General features: G+C 45.0%; 1 pseudogene; it reads left to right on the forward strand.

Annotated features, from left to right (window-relative positions):
- The first annotated feature begins 3,938 nt into the window (after positions 1-3,938).
- LOC127044764 (olfactory receptor 52E4-like) lies at positions 3,939-5,598 on the forward strand (annotated as a pseudogene).
- Positions 5,599-6,180: the final 582 nt, after the last annotated feature.

Genomic DNA, 6,180 nt, shown 5'->3' on the forward strand with positions numbered 1-6,180 from the left:
TTACTATTCTTTCTACACATCGGGATGGTTTGCTCCTGCAACCTCAATAAGGATTCTTTAAAATACAGCCAGCTCTCCTGGACTCCTTTCCCCTCATGTTATTTTTCCAGGAGATCCTTCCCATCAGTTCCCTTAGGGAGTCAAAATCTGCTTTTCTGAAGTCCAGGGTCTGTATTCTGCTGCTCTTCTTTCTTCCTTGTGTCAGGATCCTGAACTCGACCATCTCATGGTCACTGCCTCTCAGGTTCCCATCCACTTTTGCTTCCCTTACTAATTCTTCCTGGTTTGTGAGCAGCAGGTCAAGAAGAGCTCTGCCCCTAGTTGGTTCCTCCAGCACTTGGACTAGGAAATTGTCTCCTACAGTTTCCAAAAACTTCCTGAATTGTCTATGCACTGCTGTATTGCTCTCCCAGCAGGTATCAGGGTGATTGAAGTCGCTCATGTGAACCAGGGCCTGTGAGTTAGTAACTTCTGTTAGTTGCTGGAAGAAAGCCTCATCCACCTCTTCCCCCTGGTCTGGTGGTCTATAGCAGACTCCCATCACAACATCACCCTTGTTGCTCACACTTCTAAACTTAATCCAGAGACTTTCAGGTTTTTTTGCAGTTTTATACTGGAGCTCTGAGCAGTCATACTGCTCTCTTACATACAATGCAATTCCCCCACCTTTTCTGTCCTTCCTGAACACAAATGCAAGAAGCATGGGAAACAAGCAGGGGGAACTGGAAGTCCTGGCGACTGGAATAACAGAGACTTGGTGGGATAACTCACATGACCGGAGCACTGTCATGGATGGATATAAACTGCTCAGGAAGGACAGAAAAGGTGGGGGAATTGCATTGAAGAAAGGAGGATTCCTGCCTGATAGTGAAAAAGTGGGACGATCAGTGCCATGTTTTGCTGATCATCCCGCTTTTTCACTATCAGGCAGGAATCCTCCCCTCTTCACGCTCTGCTGTTCGTGCTTCCTCTGGTATCCCACTTCCCCACTTAGCTCAGGGCTTTGGTATCCTTCCCCCCGGTGAACCTAGTTTAAAGCCCTCCTCACTAGGTTAGCCAGCCTGCTTGCAAAGATGCTCTCCCCTCTCTTCGTTAGGTGGAGCCCGTCTCTGCCTAGCACTCCTCCTTCTTGGAACACTTCATCCTATAACATATTACATGGATATATATCCCAACAGCCATGGGAGCTGGGGTACCCACTGTTCTATAGATCTGCAGCTTTGTAGCAAGCTTGATGCCACAACATCTCCACAAAGACCATGGAAAGGAACATGGCAGCAGCTGCTGCTGTACAGGTGGCCTGGCACTCCCATATTCACCACTGCTATATAGTTGCAACAAATCTTGTACAAAATATCTCATGTGAGGCGTCAATTAAAAAGTTATGGTTTGCTGAATATGATTATCCAATTTGTATTTATGTGTCATTTCTGTATCTGAAGTAATTAATATTGACTATAATCTTGTATTTCAAATGAGTTTGCTCCTGTGATAACTCTCTCAAGGTAGTTTACATCCAGTCTAGCCAGCACATTGTGAAAGGACAGTTCAAGTTGATGGCCCCTCAGTGAACACAATGGGCCATGTAAGAGGCTTATATCCAACTGATGGACTTCCTTGTGTATGTTTTAGCCAGCATATGGGTAATGGCCCCTGCCATGACTCATTGAAGGACACAATGGCATGTGACCAGCTCATGTGACACTGGACTCCATCTTGTTCCTGAACTTTCCCATTAACTGTGCTGGGGCCTTTGTTTGGGACAATGAAGTTCCCTCTACGTGGCAGAAGCTATAATAGGTAGAAATTACCTCCCTCCCCCGCCACAACTGAACACCTGAAAACACCGATAGAGGGACAAAAAAAAACATTGACTGGGCAGGTAGTCCCAGGTTGGAAAGGAGAAATCGCAGTCTTTGTAAGGAAGATTGGTAGACTATTTGTACCATAAAGGTGAGACCCTCCTTGGTTAAAATCTGGCCTAGTAAATAGAACCTGGATTGTGATTTTGCTTTATTTATTAAATAATCTACATTGATCTGTAGACATTTGACTCATAATCACCTAAAATCTAGTTCTCTGTAGTTAGTAAATCTGTTTTATGTGTATTACCTAAAACAGTGTGTTGCATGAAGTGTAAAGGGAAATTTTCTCAGGAACAGAAGCTGGTTCATAGTCTTCTCCACACTGAGGGAGGGGCATACTCAGTTATATATGGGCACCGCTCAGGTTTCTGAAAAGGGCAAAATGGGACAGCTCTTGAGTCCTACTCTGGGGAGCTGGAGAGAAGTGGCTGGATCCTCTCTATTGTTAGTTCATGAGAGGCTGGTGAAAATATTCGTGTAACTCAGTTGGATGTGTCCCTGCCTGTGAATGTTTGTGTGAGTGCAGAACCTGGAGAGTTTTTCAGCTTGTCACATGATCACAGTGTGAGAGGGGGCCCAGATTGGTGTGTGCCAGAGGGCTCAACGGTACCTCAGTTCCACGTAGCAACCCAGGGAAGTCCATCACTGTGGCTCAGTCAGCAGGGTAAAATGCAGAGCTTGTTGTTCTGAGTGAGATTTGCTCTGCATACACTGGTGAAGAGATTTTAATTAGACTTTAAGTGTGGTGGCTGGAGATCAGTCTAAGAGGTTACCAGTTTGTTATTTTCTGATTGCTTATTTCAGAGGGAAGCTGCATGCTTCCAGGGATAGGGTAGCTGAGATGGATGGCTGCTCTGCAGCTGAAGGCAGCTTCACCTCAGGCTTCGGGGTGCTATTAACTCGCAGAACAAGTGACCTAACCTTTTTGTTCCCACCACTGACCCAGCCCACAGCCCACACCCTACATCCAAACTCCCTCCCAGAGCCCACATCCCTCCTGCGCCCCAACCACCTGCATCAGGCTAGGGGATGCTCTCTGTGACCTCCCAGAACAATTGGTCTGACTTTTTTGCTCCCTCTGCTGCATCCTGGCTTCTGTGTATGCATGACACCTTCCATATCTGCTCTCTATATATTTGTTTTTAAAGAGATTCTTTTGTTCCCCCCAGTATTCTACCCAAGGATCCATTACATTAGATAATAGGACAGAAAATATCTTATTGCCTCTATATAAATCCATGGTACACCCACATCTTGAATACTGTGTGCAGATGTGTTTGCCACATTTCAAAAAAAGATATATTGAAATAGGAAAAGGTTAAGAAAAGGGCAACAAAAATGATTAGGGGTATGGAATGGCTTCCGTATGAGGAGAGATTAATAAGACTGGGAATTTTCAGCTTGGAATGAGACGGTTAAGGGAAGATATGATTAAGATCTATAAAATCATGACTAGTGTAAAGAAAGTAGATAAGGAAGTTTTGTTTACTACTTCCCATAACACAAGAACTAGGGATCACCAAATGAAATTAATAGGCAGCAGGTTCAAAACAAATAAAGGAAGCATTTTTTTTTACACAACGCAAAGTCAAACTGTGGAACTCCTTGCCAGAGGATGTTGTGAAGGCCAAGAATATAACAGGGTTCAAAAAAGAACTAGATAATTTCATGGAGTATACGTCCATCAATGGCTATTAGGCAGAATGGGTAGAGATATTGTGCTTAGGCTCTGTTTGCCTGAAGCTGAGAATGAGGGACAGGAGATGGATCATTTGATGATTCCCTGTTCTGTTCATTCCCTGTGTGGCACCTGGCACTGGCCACTGGGCTCAGACAGGACACTGGACTACATGGACCTTTGGGCTGATCCAGTATGGCCATTCATATATTCTCATGTTCTTGTGTGTATATATATAGAGTATGATTCATATATCCATGTAATATGTTATAGGACATTGAGGGCTGATCTGAATGACACGTGCTTGATATGAATACGTGCATTGTGACTTGGCAAATAAAGCAAGAACTTAAGATCAAGAACTATTAAAACTATTTGTGCAAAACAATCTTATTATGTTCCAGGAAAATACGGAGAATCAGCACCAGCTGGACTGGTATAAAATTGTGTAAGATTAGGAGGAAATGGCACTCCTTGGACCATGGTGGCCCGCCCAGGGTTGTCTCTTTCGAATTGTGTGGATAGGAGGCCTAGTATACAGAAGCAAAGAAGAGGTGATGTGACAGAATGGACTATAAAAGGTTGCCTATAATTTCTGCAAAAGGGATTTGCTTACTGATCTAGAACCTTGTGTGGATATAGATGAGATTTTAGCTGGCTCCCTGCACCTTTTCATCAGAAAGAATCTTGACTGGCCATCGGGACCATTCTGACCTGTGGACTCTGGTAGAGTATGTTTGTGGTGTAAATGTGGAGTGAATACAGTTTGTTTTGTAATCAATAAAGAGCATTTAAAGTATTACCTACCAACTTTGTATCTGGTATCTGCCCGCTCCCTATCCCGTAGGGAGATCTCTATTGAGGGTCTAATATTAGTAGTGTCAAAATTTTTCATAATTCCTTTTTCTGAATAATGAAAATGTTTCACCCATGAGAACAGCCTCCGGTTGTGTATGTAGTGTCTCATATTAACGTTATCTCTCCATCCAGGCATTTGTACTGCGACCATCACCCTAGAGCCTGGGCACATACAGGAAGTTAGGGGAACACACAGTACATGCAGAAGACTTTGTTCTGCCTAGGAGCTGGACACCTTCTGCCTTACTCCATGTCAATTCCAACACCACTGACTTCACCAACCCCTCCACCTTCATCCTGATGGGCATTCCTGGCCTGGAGGCAGCCCATGTCTGGATCTCCATCCCCTTCTGTGCACCATGTACACCATAGCCATCTTGGGGAACTTCACTATCCTGTTCATTGTGAAGAGGGAGCCGAGCCTCCATGGGCCCATGTTCTATTTCCTCTGCATGCTGACCGTCAGCGACCTGGTCTTGTGCACATGCACCATTCCGAAAACACTGAGCATCTTCTGGTTCAATTCTGGGGAGGTAGATTTCAGTGCCTGCCTCATCCAGATGTTCTTCATTCATTGCTTTTTTGTGATGGAGTCTGGGATCTTCATGGCCATGGCTTTTGATCGCTATGTGGCCATCTGTGACCCCGAGACATTCTGTCATCCTGAGAAACCCCTTGGTGGCCAATATTGGTCTGGCCGTGGTGCTGCGTAGCTGCATGCTTGTACTGCCCTGTCCCTTGCTAGCAAGGCAGTTGCCATATTGCAGAACCAACATCATACCCCACTCATGCTGTGAGCACATAGCCGTGGTGAAGCTAGCCTGCGCTGACATCCACATCAATATTTACTACGGTCTCTTTATGGCAATCTTGGTGATCAGTCTAGATGTGTTTTTTATAGCTGTGTCCTATATCCAGATACTCAGAGCTGTCTTCAGACTCCCCACAAAGGACGCCCGGCTCGAGACTTTTGGGACCTGTGGCTCCCACCTCTGTGCCATTTTAGCCTTTTACATCCCAGGTCTGTTCTCCATCCTCACAAACTGGTTTGGCCACAATGTGGCCCTGCATTTCCATGTTCCCTTTACAAATGTGTGCCTCCTGGTGCCCCCCATGCTAAACCTCATCATTTTTGGTGTGAGACCCAAACAGATCAGGGTCAGGCTGCTCCAGCTCTTTACTCATAAAGGGACCTAAAGTTTTCTCCTTGTGCTCCATGCAGAGCAGACTTTTGATATGGTGCTCCTTGAATCCCTGACTGGACAATCAGAGAGACATCAATCCCCTTCCTGACCTTACTGTGTAGCGTCAGTGTGACAAACTGGGAAACTGGTCTATGTAGAACTCATTGAGTTAACACCTTTCTCACTGCTTGTACTGGACCCCCAATGTCCCACCCCTTGCCCCCACCTCTTTAAACAAGGCCTTGCCCCTACTCTGCCTCTTCTCCCCAAGGCCCCACCCTGTCACTCACTGCATCATCACCGTGTCCCTCCTCCTCTCACCCCCAGCTGCAAGGGAGCCATTTAAGGTTTTGGTAAGGGTGACAATTTTAAACATGATTCAAGGGGCTACTTAGGCACTCAAAAACTGTATTTTTTTAACAGATAACTTACCAATTAGCTGACTGGAGAACTATATCTAATTCCTATGTAAAAGAAAGAAAAATAAATAAATATTAAACTCACTCAGCTCTGGTACTAAAATGTTCTGGCATCTCGAAGCAAGGAGGGACAATCAGGGACCTATGTAGAGGGGTATTCACAGAGGGATCTTATG

Source organism: Gopherus flavomarginatus, chromosome 1 (assembly GCF_025201925.1).
Source record: "Gopherus flavomarginatus isolate rGopFla2 chromosome 1, rGopFla2.mat.asm, whole genome shotgun sequence".
NCBI classification, from domain to species: Eukaryota; Metazoa; Chordata; order Testudines; family Testudinidae; genus Gopherus; species Gopherus flavomarginatus.